The sequence below is a fragment of the Puma concolor genome, chromosome C2 (genome assembly GCF_028749965.1).
Source record: "Puma concolor isolate L17-30 chromosome C2, mPumCon1.1.hap2, whole genome shotgun sequence".
In the NCBI taxonomy this organism is placed as follows: Eukaryota; Metazoa; Chordata; class Mammalia; order Carnivora; family Felidae; genus Puma; species Puma concolor.
The window spans coordinates 69,082,703-69,106,640 of record NC_141675.1 but is presented as its reverse complement, the minus strand read 5'-3'; the positions used below and the strand labels follow the sequence as shown (position 1 = coordinate 69,106,640).

At 36.2% G+C, this 23,938-nt stretch overlaps 1 long non-coding RNA gene and 1 pseudogene across 3 annotated transcripts in view; one reads left to right on the top strand and one right to left on the bottom strand.

The window, feature by feature from the left end:
• Window positions 1–23,938, top strand: part of LOC147577305 (uncharacterized) — a 740,585-nt gene that overhangs the window by 552,633 nt on the left and 164,014 nt on the right. The gene's annotated exons all lie outside the window — the stretch shown is intronic.
• Window positions 20,467–20,915, bottom strand: LOC147577306 (PDZ domain-containing protein 11 pseudogene; annotated as a pseudogene).

The window sequence follows — 23,938 nt, the reverse complement described above, 5'->3', positions numbered from 1 at the left end:
GAGTATTGAATCAGGCTTCCATACCTGGGATAAATCCCACTTGGTCTTGGTGTATAATTTGTTTCATGCTTTTTAAAAACTTGATTTGCTATTATTTTGCTGAAAATTTTTGCATCTATGTTCATAAGAGATATTGGTCAGAGTTTCCTTCTTTTATAATGTCTTTGTCTTGTTTTGATATTTGGGTAATCCTGGCCTTATAGAATGAGTTAGAAAAAATTTCCTTGCTTCTATTCTCTGTAAAAGATTATAGGAAACCGGTATAATTTCTTTCTTAAATATTTGGTAGAATTCACCAGTGAACTCTTCTGGATTTGATGCTTCTTTTTTTAGAAGATTATTAATTATGGGCTGAATTTCTTTAATAGACATAGGCCTATTCAGAATGTCTTTTCTTCTGTACATTTTGGAAAATTCTATCATTTGAGGAGTTGGTCCATTCCAACTAGATTACCAAATTTGTGGGTATAGAATTATTCATAAGATTCTTTTATTATCTTTTTAATATCCATATGATCTACTGTGATTTCTCTTTCCTTCATTTCTGATGTTAGTGATTTGTGTGTCCTCTCTCCCTCTTTATTATTTTCTTTCTCTTCCTCCTCCTCCTCCTCCTCCTCCTCCTTCTCCTCCTCTTCCTCCTCCTCCTCCCCCCCCTTTCCCCCTCCCTTTCCCCCTTCCCATCCTCATCCTCCTCCTTCTCTTCACCTTTCTCTTGTTAGCCTGGCTAGAGTTAGTTTTATTGATTTTCACCATGGATTTCCTGTTTTGAATTTCTTTGACTTATGCATTAATTCTCATTACTTCTTTTCTTCTGGTTATTTGGGATTTGTTTTCCTCTTTCTAGTTTCCTTAGGTAGAGGCTTAGATTATTGATTTTAGATCTTTTTAAAATATGTGCTCAATGCTATAAATTTCCCTCTAAGTACTGCTTTCACTACATCCTACAAATTTTGATAAATTGTGTTTTTATTTTTATTTAGTTCAAAATATTTAATTTCCCATGATATTTCTTCTTTGACCTATATATTATTTAGAAGTATGTTATTTAATCTCCACATATTTTGGAATTTTCAAGTGAACTTTCCATATGGTCTAAGAGCAGACATTGCATAATATCTATTTTTTAGACTTGTTCAGGTGTATTTTATGACCCAGAATGTGATTTTTCTGGGGCAATGTTACATGTGAACTTGAGAAGAATGTGTAATTTGCTGTTACTGAATGAAGTTGTCTATGGATATCCAATATATCCAATTGATTGATGATATTGTTCAGTTAAACTGTGTTCTTAGTGATTTTCTGCCTGCTGAATCTATTTCTGATAGAGGAGTGTTGAAGTCTCTGACTATGTTTGTTGATTCATCTATTCTTCCTTGTAGTTCTATCAGCTTTTGACTCACATAGTTTGACACCCTGTTTTTTTGTGTACATATTTTTAAAAATTATGTCTTCTTGTAGAACTGACTCTTTTATCATTATGTAATGCCCTTCTTTATCTCTGATAAGTTTCCTTGCTTTGAATTGTGTTCTGAAATTAATATTCACTCCTGATTTTTAAAATTAGTGTTAGTATTGTATATTTTTCTCCATCTTTTTTCCTTGTAATCTATATGTGTCTTTATATTTAAAGGGAATTTCTTGTAGACACTATATAAATGGGTTTTATTTTTGATAATCTCCTCCTTTAATTGGCGCATTTAGGTTAGTAGGATTTAAAATGATTATTGATTTCATAGGATCAATACCTTCCATGTTTGTTACTGTTTTCTATTCATTGCCTATATTTTTGTCTTTCAGTCTTTTTCTCCCTTTGGTGGTTTTAACTGAACTTTTCTTGTGATTCTATTTTCTCTCTTCTCTTAGCATTTTCACTTGTACTTTGTTTTTTTCATTTTTCTTAGTGGTTGCCCTAGAGTTTGCAATATTCATTTACAACTAATCCAAGTCCACTATCAAGCACTGTGCCACTTCATGGGTAGTATGAGCACCTTTATTAACAAAGTATTTCTAATTCAGCCCTTTTGTTCCTTGTATCATTGCTGTCATTTATTTCACTTATACATAAGCATACATAGGCATGTGAATAATCAAATATATTGTTGCTGTCATTTTTTGATCCATTAAAAGTAAAACAAATAGGGGCGCCTGGGTGGCGCAGTCGGTTAAGCGTCCGACTTCAGCCAGGTCACGATCTCGCGGTCCGTGAGTTCGAGCCCCGCGTCGGGCTCTGGGCTGATGGCTCAGAGCCTGGAGCCTGTTTCTGATTCTGTGTGTCCCTCTCTCTCTGCCCCTCCCCCGTTCATGCTCTGTTTCTCTCTGTCCCACAAATAAATAAACGTTGAAAAAAAAATTTAAAAAAAAAAAAAAAAAAAAGTAAAACAAATAAAGATTTTTACTTTATTTTTACTTATTCCTTCTTCAGTTGTCTTCCTCTCTTAAGGTTTATCTGACTTTCTTACCTATATTCTTTTCCTTCTTTCTGAGAAACTAACCTTTCTTGCAAGGCAAATCTAGTGGCAACAAATTCTCTTTTTTTTTTAAGTCTATTTATTTTTGACAGAGAGAGAAAATGAGTGTGAGCTAGGGAGGGAGATACATAATCCAAAGCAGGCTCCAGGCTCTGAGCTGTCAGCAGAGCCTGACTCGGGGCTTGAACTCACGAACCGTGAGATCATGACCTGGGCCGAAGTTGGACACTTAAACGACTGAGCCACCCAGGTGGCCCACAATAAATTCTCTTAATTTTTGTTTGTCTGAGAAGGTCTTTTAGTTCTCTTCCACTTTGAATAATAATTTTTCAGGACAGAGAATTCTGGGTTCTTAGATTTTTTTCTCACTTAACACTAAGTATTTCACTCTCACTCTCTTCTTTCTTGCATGATTTCTGAGGAAAAGTTGGATGTAAATTTTTTGTTCCTTTATAGGTAAGGTGAAGTTTTTTTATTCTGTCTTCTTTCAAGATTTTTTTTATCTTTGATTTTCTGTACTTTGAAGATATACTTAGTTGGAGATTTTTTTTTCTGTTGTTTTTTTTTATTTTTTTGGTATTTATTTTGTTAAGAGCCTCTGAGCTTCTTGGATCTGTAGTTTGTGTCTGACATTAATTTGAGAAAATTCTCAGTCACTGATGCTTCAAATATTTCATCTATTCCTTTGTTTCTTTTTTTGATATTCCCATTATATATATGTTACAATTTTTGTAGTTGTCTCATGGTCCTTTGATACTCTGTTCTTATTTTTCTTCAGTTTTTGTTCTCTTTGCTTTTCAGCTTTTGAAATTTCTATTGCTGTATCCTCAAGCATATAGATTCTTTTCTCAGCTGTGTTCAGTCTACTAATAAGGCCATCCAAAGTATTCCTCTTTTCTTTTCTTCTTTTCTCTTTTCTTTTCTTTTTTTCTTTTCTTTTCTTTTCTCTTCTCTTCTCTTCTTTTCAAGAGAGAGGGTGCAAGTGAGTGACGAACAGGGAGAGAGAGAGAGAGAGAGAGAGAGAGAGAGAGAGAGAGAAAGGAGGGAGAGAGGGAGAGAGGGAGAGAAGGAGAGAGAAGCAGTTCTCACCCAAAGCAGGGCTCATGTTTTTGCCCAAAGTGGGGCTCGTGCTCACCTGAAACAGGGCTGGAGCTCACTCAATGTGGGACTCAAGCTCATGAACCCTGAGATGATGACCTGAACTGAAGTCAGATGCTTAATGACTGAGCCACCAGGTGCCCAAAGCATTCTTCATTTCTACTATAGTTTTTTATATTCTCTACCGTTTGTTTTTGATTCTTTCCTAGGTTTTTCATCTCTCTGCTTACATTGCCCATCTGTTCTTTCATGATATCTAATTTATCCATCAGAGCCCTTAGCATATTAATCATAATTGTTTTAAATTCCTAGTTTGATAATTCCAAAATTCTTTTCTTGTCTGGTTCAGATTCTTGCCCTGCCCCTCTCCCCCCACCTTCTCTTTCTCTTTTTTCTCCTTTCCTTCTTGCTTTGATTTCACCTTACACTTTTTTTTTTTTTTTTTTTTTTTTTTGATAGCTGGGCGTGATGTACTAGGCAAAAGAAACTGCTGTAAATAAGGCCTTTAGTGATGTGGTGAGTGTTCAGGGAGAGAAAGCATTCTATTATCCCATGATTATGTTTCAGTTTTTTAGGGAGCTTATGCCTCTGGAATTTAAACCTCAGAGAGTTTCTTGGTTCTTTTGTCCCCCTCCTAAATGGGTCAGGTGCCTAGAGTGGCCAGGAATTGGCTTTTTGCCTTTGTGCAGGTCATGATAATACCCTAGCAGGTGAGGCTTTGTTTAACTAGTTTTCCGCATGCAGGGCTTATTAAGAAGTGTGTGCTGACATATTTTGAAAATGTTGCTGTTTTTTTTTTTTTTTTTTTTTTTTTCCCCTCTGCGAGAATATGAGGGTTTTTTCTTTTATATATACTGTGGTCAAGCTCCTGGTAATTCTTACCGTATTGTGAGGACCGCCTATGACTCCATCCTTTCGGATTTTCTAACTGTCAGGTTTGTCCTAATTGAGCCTCCAAAAATTCTCAGTTGCGGTTTAGGTTTCTCTACCCTGGCACTGGTTCCTGTGGCGGTTCCCCCTTGCCAGTCTCTTCTCCGGTAAGCCGCGCCTCCCTGTGTTCTCCTGTCCGGCTCTTTGATCTTGGGGACAGCAGTTTGCGCTGCGTCATCTCTTCTCTTTATAGACGCAGGAAGACTTGTTAATTTTTCAGTGTGTTCAGCTTTTTACTTGTTAGTATGGAGTGGTGACTGTCAAGCTCCTCTTGTGAGGAATCAGAAACCAGAAGTTTCTGTTTAGTTTTTTTGAAGATACTGCCAAACAGTTTTAGAGTAGCTGTACCATTTCCCTTCCCACTAACATTGTATAAGCAATCCAGGTTTTCTGCATCCTCACTACTGTTGATTGCTCTAGAGTTTATGGTTTACATCTTTAACACATCAAAATCTACCTTCAGAAGATATGATATTGCATGTATAATGTGAGCACCTTTCACAGTATGCTTCTACTTCTCTCCACCAGCTTTTGTACTGCTGTCATACATTCTACTTCTACACGTATGCTAAACCCCAAACACATTGTTTTTGTTTTTGTCCTTAAACAATTGATCATGCTTAAGGGGATATAAATAATTATGCCTTTATATGGACCCATAAAATAACTAGTTTTAATATTCTTCATGTTTTGATTTAGACCCAGGTCCCCGTATGCAATAATTTTCTTTCTACTTAAAGGACTATATTTATAATTTCTTATAGTGTATGCCTGCCAATGATGAATTCTTTCAGCATTTGAATATCTTAAAACCCCCTTTTTTTTTTTTTTACTTTATTTTTGACAGATTTTGTTTTGCTGGGTAACAAATTCTATGTTAAAAATTGGTCGTTTTTATATTTTGGGAGAAGAATGTTGTTTCTTTAGGTATTTAGATGATGTTACTCTCTTGTAAGTTTTATTCGTTTGAGAAGAGATCTGGTGCCATTCTTATTTAGTGCTTCTGTGTGTAATCTGCCTTCCCCTTCTGGCTGCTTGTACATTTTTTTTTTCTCTTTACAATCAGTTCAAAGCAGTTTGATTCCTATATGCCTGTGTATAGTTTTCTTCATGTTTTTGTTGTTGTTGTTGAGTTTCATTGTGTTTTGGGGGGAATTTCTGGGTGTATAGTTTTTAACAAAGTTGGAAAATTTTTAGTTATTATATTTGTAGATGTATCTTCTGTCTCTTTTTCTCTCCTTCAGGGACTTTAATTACATATATAGTTTGCTACCCAGGTTGTCCCACAGTTCATCAGTATTCTGTTCATTTTTTTCCCCAAATTTTATCATCTGTCTCAATTCTGAGTTAGTTTCAATTAACTAAGTTTTTCCTTTTAATGGGCCATATTTCCCTGCTTCTTTGCATACCTGACAATTTTAGATATAATGAAAGACATTGTGAAGTTTTTTGTGTGCAGAGTATTTTTATATTTCTAAAAATATTCTTGAGCTTTATTCTGGAACGTAGTGTTGCTCATTGGAATCAGTTTGATTCTTTCAGGTGTTGAATTTATGCTTTGTGGCTGTAACCAGAGCAGCATTTAGTCATTTCAATTTTCCTAAAACTGAGGCAAGACACCTCTTAGTATTCTAATTCAGGATTGGCAAACTACAGCTTGAGTGATAGGGTCTGTTTTTGTAAATAAAGTTTTAAACACAGTCATGTCTATTCATTTATCTGTTTTCTCTAGCTGTTTTTGTGCTACAATGGCAAAAAGGAGTAGTTATAATAAAGACTGTGTGACCCACAGAGACTGGTTCTTTAAGAAAAATTATGCCAATTACTACCCTAATAGATGCCTCCTGACTTATAAAGTTTCCACTCTATCTCTTGGGAACAAGTATTATCTAGACTCACGGTTGTTCTTCTGGCCTCTGTGATACTCAGTATTGAACTGAATTCTGGAGGGAGGCCCTCTGCATCTCTAGGCTTCTCTCTCTGCACAGCTCTCTCCTGTACAGGATTTTGTCATATAAATCCTGGCCACCATGGCTTCTTGGGAAGCCCACTTCTGTCTATTCAACTCAAGATGACCATGGGGGCTCTGGTAGGTCTTCCCCTCCCAATTCTGTGGCATATAATCTTTCTCCAGGCAGAAAGCTGGGGCAATCATAGAGATCATGTCTCCCATCTCTTGGGGATCCCCTCCTTTGTTGAGTGATGTTTAACATTCTGAGAGCCATTGATTTATGTAGTTTGCCTTCTCTCTCCTCCGCTGTTGTTGCAAATGAAGGAAGTACTTCAGTTCCTGCTATTTGATCTTACCTAAGTGGAAGTGCAAGAATTAATTTCTTTTTCTCTAATAAAAGAATCAATGTGAAAGTCAGATAATAACATTTAATAATTTGGATAGACAAGAGGGTGCTTGTATGCAAGTAGTCTTTGCTGGTTTCATTAAATTTAAGAATATTTGACTCTGATGCTAGCATTGATGATTTTATATAAGCAAAATTGTTTAACATGTGCAATTTTAACAATAATGGAACCATCTTTAAGATATATTCCAAAATACATCATCATTATGTTGTTTTAATAAATGTTTTGGGGTTTTTGTTGTTATTGTTTTTGCTTGTTCTTTACTATCCTTGTCCCCTCCATTGGGAACACACCTGTATTTGAGCAAATTACTTTTCTTACTTCTTAAAAGAAGGGAGAAAACACAATGGGAAAGTGTCTCACTAAAGAGACTACTAGAAAGGACTTGTACGATTTGAACTTGCATTAGGTGACTTGCAGAAGATTTGGGAAGCGAAGTTTACTCTAGATTAGATATTTTCGGGAAGTTGAGGCAATTTTATGATAAGTATCTAATAAATATTATCTTTAAGGCAGGAGGAATAAATTAAGGCTAACGATATAATTAGTAAGGAAGCAGCAGTCACTCCTATTAGTCAGGATTAGGATGTTGGTGTTTTTTGTGGCATAGACAGTGATTATATTATCTGTGTTCAGGCATGATTATGAAATGATTCTGTTTTTGTCTTAATTCATCAGTGTCATGGAGTAACCTTGTCTGATGTTGATGTTCTATGAAAGTGTTTATGTTCAACAGAAGAAAACCAAGCCCTAGCCGTCAGTGCCAGGCTAGCTCCCAGATGTGTTTTTCTCTTTCTTGTGGTGTTATGATGAGAAAGACCACGTGATAGAGTGACAAGAACTCTGCACTGGTATTCATAAGACTTAGGTTAACATCATCCTTCTATCATCTGTGGTCCTAGGATATGTAAGCTAAAATTGCTAGGGTTTAGTATTTAATATACCTCAGGTAAAATTTCTGTCTCTAATTCTTCATAAAATCAGAGGATTGGATTTGATGGTTTCTAAAGTGATTACCATTTCTTGCATTCTACAAATGAGAATTTTGCTTAAAGCTAACAGGATGTTGAATAAAATGAAACCATTGAGGAGTTTTTTTTTTTTTTTTTTTAGATATAAGTTTCATAGTAAGAATAAGTAGCCTCTATGCTGTGTTTCCACCTTCCTGAATCTCTAGGAATAAGTCCATGAGTTAAGCTGCCTCTTATTTCATCCTCCCCAACAATGCCAATTATATTTCATTGAATGTCTCTGAAAATAATAAAATTCATTTATTTCCTTTTAATAAGAAAGGTATCATATAATAAATAATCATCTTCATTCCCTTCCCTTACAATCTCAAATCAATATGTTTTATGGGAAATTTTTTCTTTAGTATTTTATGGTCGTGTTTATAAATAAAACAGAAATGTTCAGAACTTTAGAATTATATTTATTACTATGATCCATATTTTTGTCTTTCTCTTCTGTGTAACTGCTTGTTCTGATCGTTTCTCACATTTAGCAATGAATCTTTTTTAAATGTTTTATGCCCAGGTAATCTAAAAGGAGAGCAGGTATTTGGTTAGTTGGTCTGTTTTTGCCTTGGCTTTCCCACAAAAGTTCTACTCTGTTTAAAGTCATTGGATATCTCTTCTCTCTTTCCTAACTGATATTTTTCTATATTATGGTGTAAAATATTTTTAAAAGCCAACATGTCTTTATGTGTGTCAGAGTCTTCTTTGCGTGATCCTCTAAATACCTAGCCCGAGTTGCTAAGTCAGATTACGTTTCCTTTGCCATAAATGGCTCAATCAGGGTAGAGCAAAGTGTTACCTGTCTGTCTGGTGTGGGATCTTTTCCAAGTTGACAGATGGCTCTGCTTCATCTGTCTGATCCCAGGAAATTTCCTAGGAGAATCATAGATGAATGTTCATAGATACAGTGAGGGGTTGGCCTGTTACGTAACCAGTGAGAATCTGCTTCAATTTATCTCTTTTCCTTTAACTTATAAAAATTATCAAAACAGGGATAATATGATCCACATAAAGTTCTTTGATGAAAGAAACAGATGGGCATGTGATAACTTGGTAACAAATACACAAATATATTGGAGAATGAAATGTAAAGTTTAGTGTGTGATTTTATTAAGCGCAAATATTTTCATATTTTTCTGGACTGCTGGTTTAACTGACCTCTTTTCTGGAACAGGTTAGCAATGAAACATAGAAGGTCGATACAGGATGTGGTGACATTTATCCTTTGGAATTTATGATCTGCTACCCTTCTGCATTGTTTTTAGCCTCAAGTGTATTATTAGCTCAACTGTGATCTCAGCATTATAGGGAATCAAAGTTGCACATGGTAGTCCCTTCAAAGAGCTAAAAATACAGCTGGAGAGGTAAGATGTTAAACATAAAAAATTATAAAAACCAAGAATTGCCTAAAAGGAAACAATCACAGTGGGCAATGTCACATTCACAATAATATATGCATTTTCTGAGATCATCCCCACTTGATAAAAGTTTATTCTTTTCTTAAAGTGATATATTATGTGTAGAATTCAATGTCCATGTCTTTGCAGAGCTTTCTATAAAAATCAGGGATAAAAATCTGAATATGTGCCTGGCTTCTCCATTTTAGGGCATGGTTACACACATATGCACATGCAGAAAGCCATAGTTACAGAAGAACATATTCATATAGAAATGATTTCATAGAGAAGGTGAAATTTGAAGTACATTTTAAATTATGATGATTGAAGGAGGAAGGAAAGGACATAGGGCATTTGAGGAAGAAGAAATATACAAATGAAGGTTTGGAAATAGGAGATTTTGTCTTGAATATGGAGGATGATGGATAGACTGGCCTGGAAGGAGCAAGGGTACATAGGGGAGAAACAAGAAATAAAATTACATAACTGCAACAGTGTTAGTCTTTCTTTGGAGGGTCTTCAAAGCTGAGGTTTAATTTTATGAGATAAATACTACATTATCATTGCTATTCCATGGTCAAAATATTTTTACCATGAGGGAAATAAATTTCCTCATCTGCCATAGGAAATGTGGATTGAATGAATTTATATAAAAGCTGAGATCTGACATAGTAGAGTAGGAACAAGACAAAATTTTGAATTTCAGTATTTTAGTGTATCATGAGAAATTTACTCCAAGTCTCAACAGTCTTTTCTGTGAAAAAATGGGTTATGATAACAATAGGACCTTCTTCTGGTGCAATGTCCAAATAAACGAATTCATATTAAAATACCTTAAAAAGTAATAACATTTTTTCTGCATTAGTTATTTACCTTTCAGTTAAAAACATTAAAAATCTAGGCATGAATTGATAAAAGCCTGGACAGTGATGGGGACATGAAAACGAAATGCTTGGTTTTGAAGAAACTTTGTTTTCATGGTACATAATTTCTAGTTTCTTTCCAGTTCTTTCCTGGTTTTGCTCCAGTAGAGTTCCCAGCCACACAGCAGCTCAGGATCCATGGTCATCAAAGTCCATCAGTCCAAAGCTATGCCAGTCTCTTTAACTGCAGTTTGGTAGGACTACCAATTGAAAAGAGAGAGAAAAGCATCAAAACTAGCTTTTTTCTTATTTAGAATTCCAGAAGAATAATGCTGCTATTGGGGAAAAAAAGTGTGTTGTAGGACAGAGAAGCAGTTTGTGTGGTGAAAATGGGGGAGTTCAATTTTGAATAGGATATGCTCTGTCTCGGACATATTGATAGTTGCTGGTGGGTCATCTAAGTGAAGATGATCTGCAGTTCATTTCACACAAATTGCTTGTTTGTGAAACAGGATGGGCTGGCCATGCACAGATTTTGAAGGCAGAGGAAGAAGAATACATTGAAGGCAAGAAAGGATGTTGAGAGGGACACCTGGGTGGCTCAGTCGGTTGAGTGTCAGACTTTGACTCAGGTCATGATCTCACAGCTTGTGGGTTCAAGCCCCGAGTGGGGCTCTGTGCTGATAGCTCAGAGCCTGGAGCCTGCTTTGGATTCTGTGTCTCTCTCTCTGCCCCTCCCCCGCTGGTGCTCTGTCTCTGTCTCAAAAATAAAAATTAAAAAATTTAAATAAGAATTACTCACAAAAGAACAAATATTATATGACTCTCAAAAATAAATAAACATTAAAAAATTAAGAAGGGATGTTGAGAATGGCAAAACCAGTAACAAAACAAGAGCTGGAACATTTTTATTTACTTTTGGGGGAGCCCAAGTCAGGGAGGAGAAGGGACAGAGGATTCAAAGCAGACTCTGCACTGACAGGCTGGCAGCATCTAGCCCAACATGGGGCTCGAACTTGTGAACCATGAAACCATTACCTGCACCAAAGTCAGAGGCTCAACACACTGAGCCACCCAGGTACCCCAATAGGAAATGGAATCTTAAATAATTTTTTTAAGTTTATTTATTTTGAGAGAGACAGAGACAGTGTGAGTAGGGGAGGGGCAGAGAGAGAGAGAGAGAGAGAGAGAATCCCAAACAGGGTCCACACTGCTAGCCCAGAGCCCGATGCAGGGGTTGAACTCATGAAATCAGGAGATCATAACCTGAGCTGAAACCAAGAATCAGAGGCTTAACTGACTGAGCCACCCAGGTGGCCCTTAAATAAAATTTTAAAAAGAGGAAGTGGTCAGTGGAGTGAGGTAACAGTTCAAGAAAGTTGAGGACAGAGTATATTCAGTTAGAAATATTTTTTTATTTGGTTGGAAAGAAAGAGTTTCATTACAGGAGAGGATTGGGGGTTTAAGACTCACAAATAAGTTTGAGAAAAGCCAAATGGATACCACTAGAATGGATCAAATATAGGAAAACTGGCCCAGGAATCTGAAGAAAGAGGACAATCTGTGTGTCCAGGAGGGGAGCCTCTTATTAAAGTGTATGTGTGCCAGATATATTGTGAGGGGAGGGTAGTAATCCTTGAAGGTCTCAGGAAAAGCGAACTTGGCTGCTTGATGAACTGGGAGAGAAAATAGGTAGTTCAGGAGTTGAGTGCCAGGTTGCAGGGTATAAAGTCAAAAGCTCTGATTCTCAGCAGAGAGAGGGCCCTGTCCCCGTAAAGGAAACATGTTAGTATCTCAGAATCAGTTTTTTTCCAGATTCCTTTAGCCCCCAGCGTTTCTATAATATGTCTGAAAATGGTGTGCACTCCAATAGAAAAACTATATAGTTTTAAAAAATTCTAACGGGAAAAATGTGTCTATGAAGCATATAGAGGCATAAAAAATAAAATGTGAGATCAAGTAAATGAACAGATAACACAACATAGAAAGTTTTGTTGCAGAAAGGCAATGTGAAATAGCAAAAGAGTTCTGAGATTAGGAAGACCTGGACTGCATTCTGGCTATACTGTTTGGATAATCTTCCAAAGTCCATTTATTTCTTCAGCCCTAAAGGAGATATTGGTGCAGGCCTTTATAACAAGAGTTTTCTGGGGATATAATAAAACAATGCATGGGAAAATGGTTTATAAATGCTAAATCACTGTACAAATTGTTAGAATGTTTATTACTTTGATGGTTGTTACCTAGGTGGTAGTAGGTGAAAGATTTGACTCAAATTTGAAGGCCTTGGCATTTTAAAAAGTAATTTACCTGAAAAAGACAAGAATAGAAATGACAATTAGAATTCAAATGAAGAGATTTGGGGAAGACATAAGAATTATTGGTCACAATTATTTGCGAGCAAGCCACCACCAACTTCTCTTCCCTGCCACTGAGCAGAAAGAAGAGAGCTCATATTCACTTGAAAAGATTATGGTCTATAATATTTTCAGGGAAGAGCCTAACTTGCATTACAACATGCAACTAGAGATAAAAAGAGAATCAAGACATAATAATATGTATGTGTTCTTTTACATGTATTACTATATTTGATATATTAAAATACTGTGAGGTAAAACTATTACTATCCCCATTCTGTACATAAAGAAACTGAGGGCAAAAATATTAAATAATGATCCCAGTTTGTCACACATATAGTCTGTGAGAGTTGCCTAATTCCAGTCTAGTTTTCTTAGCGGGGGAAAAAAGCCTGTGCTCTTTCCAATATTCCTTTGGAGACTTAACTTTTAGTTTAAAATTGGGTTTATGTGTATTTCACGTTTTTATTTTGTAACTGAACTAAAAAGGGCTGCTTTTTGGTGAGGTGGATGAAAGCTCACAGTAGCCCTTGCTCTTGGAGGAGACACGTACCCTTCCCTTATTTCTTTCATTTGAGAAAATGCCGTAAGCTACAGTTTCAGTCACTGAAATGCTACTGCAATTTGAATATTGACATTTATGCTTCTTTTTCCTTCTTTCTCTCTCCCTTTCCTTCTCTCCCTTCCTCCCTCCCTCCTTTCTTTCTTTCTTTCTTTCTTTCTTTCTTTCTTTCTTTCTTTCTCTCTCTCTCTCTCTCTCTCTCTCTCTCTCTCTCTCTCTCTCTCTCTCTCTCTTTCTTTCTTTTCTTTCTTTCCCTCTCTCTCCCCACCCCCCCCCTTCTCTCCTTCCTTCCCTGATTCTACTCTTGGGGAATCTGTACTGTCACGACTCAGTGTTGTAACTACTTTCTCCATCCTGCTAACCTGATTGGCATTGCATATCCCAGCTACTCTGTGGGTATTATGAAGTTGTATGTGAAATCTCTACCTCACTGCAGTATGTACAGGCAAGACTGCTCTCTCCTGCAGATGTGTGGCGTAAGTTGTGGTTTTTTGGTGCATTGTAAGCATGTTGAAGCAGCAGCAGCTAAATAAACAAATAACTTTCTAGACTCAATGGGGTACAGCTAAGTTTCTTGAATACCTCTCTGCTTTAAGTTGTTATCCTTTAGTGGCGTCTGGGCGGCTCCCTTGGTTGAACCTCCCACTCTTGATTTTCGCTGGGGTCATGATCTCGAGGTTCCTGGGATGGAGTCTTGTGTTGGGCTGTGTGCTGACAGCGTGGAGCCTGCTTGAGTTTCTCTCTGCCTGCCCTCTCTCTGCCCTCTCAAAAATAAAATACATAAACCTTAAGTTGTTATCTCTCAAATGTGTGTTTAATTTAATTTTGGATTTATCTAAATACATGAGATTTTCCTATGCTCAAGATATCCTGATAATTTGCTACAGGTGGTCACTATATAACTCTCTTTCTCCTTAAATGGTTCTTGACTGGATAAGCTGAATATGCTAATGGGGTCCTGTTGGGCTCTAGAAGTAATAGTTAATAAGAATAGCAGCAGGATTTTTCTCTTCTATCTCTACATTTGATAAACATATTTTGATATTTTATTTTATTTTATTTTTTCAACGTTTATTTATTTTTGGGACAGAGAGAGACAGAGCATGAACAGGGGAGGGGCAGAGAGAGAGGGAGACACAGAATCAGAAACAGGCTCCAGGCTCTGAGCCATCAGCCCAGAGCCTGACGCGGGGCTCGAACTCACGGAACGCGAGATCGTGATCTGGCTGAAGTCGGACACTTAACCGACTGCGCCACCCAGGCGCCCCATATTTTGATATTTTAAAACAATATTCCTAAATCAAGACAAAAAATTCGTTTAAACTTTTCAGAATTGTTAACATTTGGAAAAGATTCTAAGGAAAAATATGCAAATGATCTCCTTTCAATATCCAAACTTCCTAGACTGAAATAAGAGAGTTGAATGAAAAGATAATACTGGGATATAGCATAATATATACTAAAATATATCATTTCAGGGGGTGCCTGGGTGGCTCAGTTGGTTAAGCAACTGACTTCGTCTCAGGTCATGATCTTATGGTTTTTGAGTTTGAGCCCTATGTCAGGCTCTGTGTTGACAGCTCAGATCCTGGAGCCTCCTTTGGATTCTATGTCTCCCTCTCTCTCTCTCTGCCCGTCCCCCATTCATGCTCTGTCTCTCTCTCTCTCTCTCTCTCAAATAAAGAAACATTAAAATTTAAAATAAAATATATCATTTTAGAAGCCAAATGCATTGTGTAGACAGATTTCATAAGTACTCATTCAATAGAATAATAATTCTATGTCTTATTTAAATTTTTTGGTAAAGAATTCAGCTAACATGAAAATATTTCTTTTTTTAATTTTTTTTAACATTTTATTTATTTTTGAGACAGGGAGAGACAGAGCATGAACAGGGGAGGGTCAGAGAGAGGGAGACACAGAATCTGAAACAGGCTCCAGGCTCTGAGCTGTCAGCACAGAGCTCGATGCGGGGCTCAAACTCACGGACTGCGAGATCATGACCTGAGCCGAAGTCTGGCGCTTAACCGACTGAGCCACCCAGGCGCCCCTGAGCCACCAAACATGAAAATATTTCAAAATATTTTTAGTTCTAATAAAATAAATCCTGTTTTCTGCAAGATTTTAGATATGTTTATGTCATCACCAATATTCTTAAATATTTTTGTTTTATTTTAAGTTTATTTATTCTGAGAATGAGAGGGAGAGGCAGAGAGAGGAAAGAGAGAATCCCAAGCAGGCTCTGCACTGTCAGCACAGAACCCAATGCAGGGCTCAAGCTCATGAACCACGAGATCATGACTTGAGCTGAAGAGTTGGGTGTTTAACCAACTGAGCCACCCAGGTACCCCTTAAATAGTTTTATTATATATTTGCTTCATATTTACTTGATAACAGATCTACCAGGAATTTCCATAATTGAGGTTTTCTTACAAAATACACTTTTAATCTGTGCTAACTCAGAAATAAATGAATGAGTGACAGAGGACTATGCCTTTGCAGGTAGGAAGCAATATTGTTAATTTTGCCCAAAGGAACAGTCGACCATGCCAGGAATGGCTAAATAATTAAAAGGGAAAGATAGATAATGCACACACCTGTTGTGAGTGATTTGCCAAGTGAGTTTTATTATCAAAAACTCTTTTGTTGGAGTTAACAGAAGAAACTGGTTGTTTTTGAAGATAAGATCTGGATAAATGTTCAAAAGACGAAATATAACAACAATATATAGTTTTATAGATCTGCTAGAATGATTTTTAGGTTCAAGTAATATGAAGCTTCTCTGATTACTCCCCTCATTTTAGGGAAAAAAATCCTGTTTTCAATTTTTTCACATAGTCATATCAATCAAATTAGCCACCAAAATATTAATTGATTATCTACTGAGGATTTGATAGTTCGTCTAAGATGATATAAACCTAAAAAGAACTATAAGGGCTGAAGGGATTAAGGACTCCCTCAAATGCTCTCTACTCCTAAATTCTACTAATTCATTTTTTTACTGATAGGCTGTGATAATAATAATGATAATAATAATAATAGTAGTAGTAGTAGTAATAATTCAAAAAATAAAATAAAAGCTTATTTTTCACTTACTTGCTTTACTACATATTTATATGTGAAATACAGATTGTATATAATATATACACATAATGTTTATATACATGGTATGTGTTACGTACTAATATTATTTAGACATACACATGTAATTCTAAATAATATGGCTAACTATAAAAAAAAACTGTACACAGTGTTTTGTTGTGGTTGTGGTTATTGATTTGCAGTAAAATCTCTGATGAAAGAAATAGAGCCCCAGAATAAAAAGAGGTGCCACATAGGGGCTTTTCTTTCTCCTTGTTGGGTCATCTACTTGAACTATGCTTCTTCTCCTGCCTTTAACTGTTATAAACAGTAACCATGAGATTCAACATTTTTTTTTCCTCTGTTGCCCTGCTCAAAAGTAGATGGAGGCAGAATGGAAAGAATACAAATATCCCCCTTTCTAATGTATAACATCCAGTAACTTCTTTCTCTGTCCTTCCACAACATACCCCAAAAAATCAGAGGTGCACATTATATAACAGAATCTCAGAATCTCAGAAGGAAGAGAAACAAACTCTCAGAAATATGATAGGACATGAACTTTTGTAGTACATGAGAAAAATTTGAAATATGGTGTGTAGTTTCTTTGTTTTTCTGCAGGATCAAAACTGGATTTTATAGTTTTATTTAGATAGAAAGGAAAAAAAAAAAAAAAAAAAAAAACGAAGATGAGCCATGTATAATATACCGTGGCAGATGGCTTGCTACCGCCTCCCCCAACCATCTGAGTAACTCTATAGCCTGTCTACATTTAATTACCAACAGGCCACACCCTTGTTTTTTATTAATAATTTTTTGAATATTATTTATTTTTGAGAGAGAGAGAGAGAGAGCGAGCTGGCGCGAGTGGGGGAGGGACAGAGAGAGAGGGAAACATAGAATCCAAAGCAGGCTAGGCGCCCTGAGCTGTCAACACAGAGTCCAACATGGGGCTGGATTCCACAAACCACGAGATCATGACTTGAGTCATGACCAACTGACTGAGCCATCCAGGCGCCTCCTGCTCCTTCTGTGAGTAGATAAGGCAACATTTTTCACTTATGGGGAGAGTGCCTACAACCTCAGTAAGAATTGGCTTTCTTTAGTTTCTTTACCACATTGGGTATGCCTTCATGGAACTATCTACTACACATCCAGAGAGAAAATGTGGGAATAATTTTCACTTATATCCTATCACCAGGTTGAGACTTAATTTCTTGGACATGGTTTATTCCTATCTCTGTGATATAGCACAGTACCTTGCACTTCTTTTCTTAGTTAATAACTCTTCTTCCAACCTATTCAAAATGGACCTGTAAAAGCAATGTGGGCCTTAGTATTTTAAAATGATCCAATTACAAATAAAATTCAATTAAAAATTTTTATAATTATACTTCAATATGAGTTACACTAGGAAGTAACTAGTTATTATATTAAAAAAAGCAAAGCTAACTAAGGACAAATGAATTAATAAACTAAAACAGTACCCTTTAGCTTAATATTCTTCCATTGTATAGTTTCATTTAATAAATCAATCTGCTATTGATCAAACACAGATTTAGTGTCTGGTTAATTTTATGCAAAATGTAATATATACATAATTCAGTCAACAGGCATATATAATATTTTAATATTTGATACCAATGCTAATTATTAATTTTATTTAATATTAAATAATTAAATATTAATTTTAATAATTTTATATTTGATTTTAATCATTATAATAAACAATCTAATTGAAAAGCAAATATCTATTTTGCGTAATATTTCTTAAAGGACATTTTTGGTTAATCAATATTAAAAATGACTGAAGATAATTTGAATGAAGCTTAAAAGCTTTTAGGTTATTTAGCATTGAAAGTGTATCCCTTCTACTTCATTTCAAAAAAGAAAAAGAAGGATACCAGTTCTGTGTTCTGAAAAGAATCATTATTCAAATAGACTAAAACATAGTTATTCACCTGAAATTCTAATTTTTCACTTTATGCAAAGCCAGCTATTAAATCTGTCCAACCCATTTTGGAAAAATAAGATCATATTAAACATTATTGAATTTAATTGCCCCTACCCACTGCACACAGATAGCTAACGGATTTAATTAGAACTATGGCTCTTGATTGCAGGATAAGGGAAGCAAACTAATATTTATTGCATATGTATTGTTTGCAAGGCACTCACACCTATTTTTCATCTCCTCAAAACAACTTCACCAAGTACATATTATTTTACGCATAAGAAGAAAACATCAGATTCAGAAAGAGTGCATGATTTGCCTAATATCATGAAGCTATTAAAAAGCAAACCTATTATCAAATCTATGTGTGACTTGCTATAAAGCCTAACTCCTTGTAGAACACACTACCTCATTCCTAATGTAGTTAATAATGTACCATCTTAAAATCTAACTTTTTGTACATGCTGACATCTCAAGTGGGCTATAAGATCCTAAATGATTTGGAGCCTGGGATTCCAAAGGTGCGAACTTTAAAATTTGGAGTGTCAATTTAATTCTGTCAGTTACTGGCAAGTAGGAAAAATCTATAGATCTCATTTTACTGATACATAAAATGGGATTATGACATTACCCTGATAAATTTGTATTAGTGAATATGACTATTTAAGTTCATATGTAACAGATATTTACTGCCAGTACAGATGAATTCCTTTCTTATTTCTTATACGTATTTTATTTTATTCTTATTTTTCACTGGGTCTATCATGTACAAAGAATCTATAAAGATAAGTCAAAATTATTAAGCATATATCATGTAGTAGATACTTTTGTGAACATTATCTCTTATTAATATCTCATCACAATCCTCTGAGATGTTAACCTGCCCCAGGTTTTATTCTGCTTATCTTCTAAAAATCTGTATTTTCCATGGGCATTTGATCTTTCCTATGGTCTCACAGCTTTAAATATACTTCTAGATAATTTCTGTGAGTTCCAGACTCCATGTATTCAGCTACGTACTTGAAATTTCCATTTGAATGGCTAATCGATATATCAAAAATATATCTGACCTATAACTCTTCATTTTTGGTTCTGTAACCTGATCCTACCCAGCCTTTGTCAACTTCAGTAAATTATACCTCCATTCAACTACTTGTTCAGGCAAAAACCTCAGAGTCATCATGATTCCTTCCTATTACTCATGATCTGACACATCCTACCCAACAACAAAATTTGCCTATGGGCAAAATTTATACTTCATTTATCCACTTCTGTTATCATTGGAATTGATCATCTTGGATCTCTTTGACCTACCTGACAGGTCTGTTCCTTCTAATTGCACACTTCTAACCTTTTGGCTCTACATAAGAGCCAGAAGGATCTTTTTGAAGACATAAAGTACATGATCTCTGATGGCTTCCCATTGCCAGGAGAAAAATCCAGACTTCTTACCTTGCCCTACCAATTTCTAGCTGATGTGATTTCTGCCCAGTTTTCCCCCTTGTTATATTTCAGCCATACTATTTTTCAGGGAATTTCTTGAATAGACAAGCTCATTTCCGCCTTCAAAGTTTAATGTTTGCTACTATTTTTAACTTGAACACTTTCCAGCAGTTCTTTCCAGCTCTTCACAGAACAAAGTTTCTTCTTACACTGCAGATATCAAACCCATGTTATCTCTTTAGTGAGTCCTTTCTTCATGAGATATCAAATGTGTGGTTTATGTGAGATCATTTCTAATAGTTTCCTGTTTTATCTCATTCATAACACTTACTGCTACTGGGTTATCCATTTTTCACTTGTGTGTGTGTGTGTGCGTGTGTGTGTGTGTGTGTGTGTGTGTGTGTGTATTTGAGTATAAAATAATATATAGTTTATGAAAGCAAAGATCTTTTATGTCTTTATTTTTCTCTCAGCATTGCCTTTTACTTTTTGGAGAAGAGGATAGGAGGAAGAGGGAGGAACAGTCCCAGGTTGTTGCCAGAGTGTATGAGACTGGTGTACAAGGATGAGATGAGATGGCCAGGTAGATGAGATGGCCCCCAAAATTCTTTTCTCTTTTAATCTCTATACTTGAGTGAAAATGATATGACATATGCATAATTGTCTAGCACAGGGTATTCAATAAATGTCAGTTACCTTTTCTAGCAGGATTCTCCATAGGCTATACCTAGATATCATCATTCTTCCTCTTTCAGGGAATGAAGATCACCTAGAAAACTAGGAAGCAAAAAGTACAGTTCAGTTTGGGTAATGCAGTTGGCTAGCTGGCTTGGTGCAGGGCCTTACTGTGTCCCCATCCTCCCCACTCCACTCTGCCAGGGTGGGGCCAGGAATAGAGTTTCTCCAGAGACTTCCCTGAGGCCTAATCAGCTTGTCCTAGAAGATTCCATGTGGGGGATATGGGCTGCAATTCTCTGGTGCACAGTCCTCTCTTTTCAGTGATGATAATTGATGGTTACCGATTTCATGCGCTGTTTTCAGGATCTCAACATTGTGCTCAATGTCTTGGAAATCCACATAATTCACAGCTATGATTTGGTCCCCCACCTGAAGTCTTGCTTGATGTGCATCAGAATCAGGAATCACCTTGGAGATAAAGATCCCTAGTTGTGAGGCCTTTCCTCCTTGGATATTAAATGCCAACTGAGCTCCAGTGGGCTTCTTCAGTGTGACAGTTCCAGGCAGAAACTGGGTCCTGAGTTATGCACCCTCTCATGAGGAGGAATCCATGCTTGGGGATACTTGTAGGCAGGCAGGAAAACTATAGGGTAGTCATAATAAGGAATCCAGCTGTCCATCTCCAGTAATGCCCCACAAGCCTCAGGCACCTCGGGTTCCTCAGGCTCTGCTCTCACTGCCAGTTCAGACTGGAAACCCAAAGCATATGCCCAGATGGGTCGGAAAGGGCAGGAGCCACACACAGGCCCTCCTCTTCCTAAAACACCAGGATCTTTTATGTCTTATTCCCAGCCATATTGCCAAGTGCCTAGATCTGCGTGATACATACTAGTTCTCAATGAATATTTATTGGATAAACAAATGGGTAGATAAAGAGATGTTATATTCATTCATGAATGATGAAAAAAGGCTGAAGAGTATAACATTCTAAACAGAAAAATTAAGAATAAACAGAAGTCAGTTTATAGGAATAGGTGTCTACAATCTGTGTGTGGCATACATTTATCAATGGTTAACACATAAGCATTGATTTATAAAATACACATTCAAGAATTCTTCAGAGTGATTTTTCCCCCAATTATCAAGATATGTTTAAAGAATAGTGGCTTCAACTTATCTTAAAATATGTGAACTAACTAGACTTTCATATATTTCTACTCAAGTAAGCGTGAAATTAGCTGAGATGCCTTATATCCTTCTACAAAATGTCAATATGAAATTCAAATCCATCATTGAATGTGGCTAACTTGTTCTGTACAGTTGTTGTATTGTGGCCCTAAGTCAAACACCATCAAATAGCTAACATGCCATCTCATTTTCCATAATTTATACTTGTCACCTCAAATAGAAGAGGTACAGTCAGGGTTGCAACATCACTTGGCTTCAAGGATATCTTGTATTCTCTCCTCCATGGAGGTATATAATGAGACAGCTCTGGCAATGATTGTGGTAGAGTCTCATCTTTGCCAAAATACTTTAGTTTTTTGTGCCCTCCCCACAAGATTCCTGCCCAACAATCACACTTATCAAATGTGGTTGTTGTCAAGTGGCATAATTAATTTTCTTATTCTATTTCATGTAGGGAAGGCACGGGAAAGAGAAACCTGTTATGATCCATGTAGAAGCATCACATTAAGATTCCAAAATTGAACTGAGGCAGTTTTTTGAGGGTTTGAATTTGAAGCATTTCATTTCTGTGAAGAAAAGCCTTCAAATGACAGAATGAGGTAACATGGAAGCTGGAGTAATGTTGACAGATGACTTTCATCTGGCCTGGTTATTCAATAACTATTATATTGTTTTAGGAAACTCCCAAAAGATAGCAGTGCAGTATGATATAAATTCTGATCAAACAGGGGAGAAGACGAGATAGAGGTCACCTGTTCTCTGATATTAATTCTTTGAGTCTTGCCTCACTTTCCCATCCTTAATGAAGTCCATCTCTTTCTCTCTGAACTCCAAAGATAATTAGTTTGTTCCCTTCTATACTACAACTTATCATATTTATATTGTGGTGTGGTCAGTTGTATACATCTTCCATCTCACACTAGCTTATAGCCTTGTCAAGGGAAGGATCTGAGGTTTATTTTTCTTTCTCATGGATACTAATAATAGATCATAGCACTGGAGTTTCAATGTATGTTTAAACAGTAACTAAAATTGCTCTTAATAAGTGTTCATGAAACTTTTGTTAATAATTTGTAAAAATTATCTGTTGGCAGAAAAAAAAGGAAGGAAGGAAGGAAGGAAGGAAGGAAGGAAGGAAGGAAGGAAGGAAGGGAGGGAGGGAGGGAGGGAGGGAGTAGGGAAGAAATAACTCCTAGTTAGAGTTACTTTTTAGATAAGAAGGCTTCAATCTAAGGAGTTTAGCTAAGAGCTAAATTTTCCTCATATTTTCAAACCTTTATTTTAAGTCCACTGGAGGTAGGAATGCCAAGTATCAAGATATCAACTAAAGCTTTCATCCACAAGGTGACAGCTTGCTCCTAATGTTTAAGCAATTAAAAGATCTATCTGGGAGGCACTGCTTTGCCAACATGAAAGTCTTCCGCCTCAGTGACTCTGCCACACATTGCAATCCCTGCATGAGTCCCATTGATCTCTTAAGAGAGCAACAATTAATTCCAGGTGTCTCTTTGGGCAAAACATATTCCTGGCTCACTTGTGAAATTGCATGTTTTCTAACAAGTCTCTTCGCTTTCCACATTCAAAGAAAGTGCATTTACCTCATATGATGCAGTATGTTATAAAAGCAAATATTCTATAGGAAGTATTTGCTATAACTCTCCAGTGTCTCCCCAGGGAGCGTCTCCCTCTGTGACCTTGGACAAGTCTTTCCAGCCTCAATTTTCTCTCTTTTAAATGTGAATAATAATTTTGCTGCTTATTACCTTTCCAGAATAGTAGTGATGGGAGAGGGGAAGTGATATAAAATATTGCAAAAATCAGAAATATAGATGTAAGGTCCTAGGAGAAAGTAGTGTCAGATAGATAGACTCCCTCAGAGATACTACATTTTACTGACAAATCCTCAGTATTTGTAGCATGTACAGAGGTAGTATTTGTGCCTAAATTGTTTGGAAGTAAGACAAGAATTAAGCATCTAGGAGAGAATGTAAGAAAATAGCATACAAAAAAAATCAGAATAATTGCACTATTTTCCCCTTCTGAAGATTAAGGGTGAAGCAAGAATTTTGTGTATCTTTAGCCTGGGCTCAAAAGCAAGTAGGAGAAAATTTGGCAAATAGGAAAAAAAATTCCTAAATTCACTCTAGGAATATACTATTATCTTCTGTGTTTTCCTGTCATTTTTATATATTAGTTATTACCAAAAGCAGTTATTTGGCTAAGAGAAAAGTAAAACAATATATAAAGTAGGTTTGATGACAAAAATGTAGACTTCTAATGTGTATACTTCATCCAGTGTGTTTTCTATTGATTATCTGAAAAATTCCTTGTATCATTCCTTGTTCAACCTGAACCAAAATAAAATATTTCTGAATAATATGTTTCTAAAAGTAAGAGTTTCAAGGAATTTGAAACTGTTGTAATATAGTCTAAAGAATCGTTACATGAAGGATCAGAAAGACTGGCTCTGGTTTAATACTGTAGGAGAGAAACAGTTTAAATGAGGAAGGACACTTCTGAATTCTTGACTTCTAAGATCTAC